Source organism: Hipposideros armiger, unplaced genomic scaffold, assembly GCF_001890085.2.
Source record: "Hipposideros armiger isolate ML-2016 unplaced genomic scaffold, ASM189008v1 scaffold_1600, whole genome shotgun sequence".
In the NCBI taxonomy this organism is placed as follows: Eukaryota; Metazoa; Chordata; class Mammalia; order Chiroptera; family Hipposideridae; genus Hipposideros; species Hipposideros armiger.
Genome location: NW_017732950.1, coordinates 131,954 through 133,226, shown reverse-complemented (window position 1 = coordinate 133,226; position 1,273 = coordinate 131,954).

The window sequence follows — 1,273 nt, the reverse complement described above, 5'->3', positions numbered from 1 at the left end:
GTCTGTATAACGATTGCAACTGTGGGAGTCAAGACCTGGTATGAACCTTTCCTGTTTAATTTCTTATATAGTGACCTATTCGCTACAATGATTATTAGTCGTACATTATGTGTGACTCTCCCAATGAGTTTATTAAACTCTTTCAGAAACATAAAAATAACACCTTGAAATACAATTCAGTCTGTGAAGCTATGATTCTTCATTTCTTCATGTTTCCTATTCATTTTGTCTACAGTGTGGAACCTCCGGTTACCTTCACATGTTTTAGAGATGCATCCTTGAGTATTCTACTTTATGGTTGGCAAACAGCCTTTGCCAGCATCACATGTCAGCTGATGGTATGTCAAATGAGTAGAATGTGGTACCCAACTTTGAATTGGTTGCTGGGTTCTCTCTTCTTGTTTGCTATGGTGGTAAACTTAAGAGTAGCCTCTTACACTGAGACCGTTCTCCTGCACGCATTAACCATTGCTTTCACTCTGGCCCACGTGCACTGGGGAGTACGAGTGGTAAATCAGCTGAGCAGATTTTTAGATTTATCTCTTCTCATTGGGGAAACTTGGATTGACTAGGAATGGAAGAAAAGAATATTGGCCTGTCATCTACAGAAAGAAGTACTGTAAGCAAGATGCTTGTAAATATTTTATCCATCACCATTGAACTAAACCGACTACTTAACAGACATATAAACTCTGTGTGTGGTTCTTGGACAGCAGAAATAATACCCATGATCTGAACTTGTGGAATTTGGGGCCTGCTAACTTCCAGCTTATTTTATTTTTTATAAAACCATGTGACATTTTTGTTAAGCATGATATACATTAGAGCAGCAAAATGTTCTTAGTGATTTTAGCTTCCTAGGTCCATAATGTTTTGGCTCATACAGAGTCAAAGATGCTTTTTTTAAAATTTTAAAACACCAAATTGGTTTAAAAACCAATTTAAAATGTTTAAAAACATTCAGAAAACCATGATATGTTTCATATTTAGTATTTAGCAGTAGGTCTTTAGCTGTGGAAGTTATAAAGAGCCCAAATCTAATATACGGAAAAGATAAAAGCTGTCACGTCCAGCGTGGCAAGGGCAAACGGGTTTCTCTTGAGGGGCGGCGTAGATTGAATAAAGAGTCAGAGACAGAAGTAAAGTTTAAGAGCGAGACCAAGGGACTCATTCAGAGAATCTGAGCGAGCCCCGAATCGGGTCAGTGCATGGTTTTTATTGAAAAGAAGTGAAACTGTTTTACTGCTGTCAATCAAATTAGCATCTGATTGGG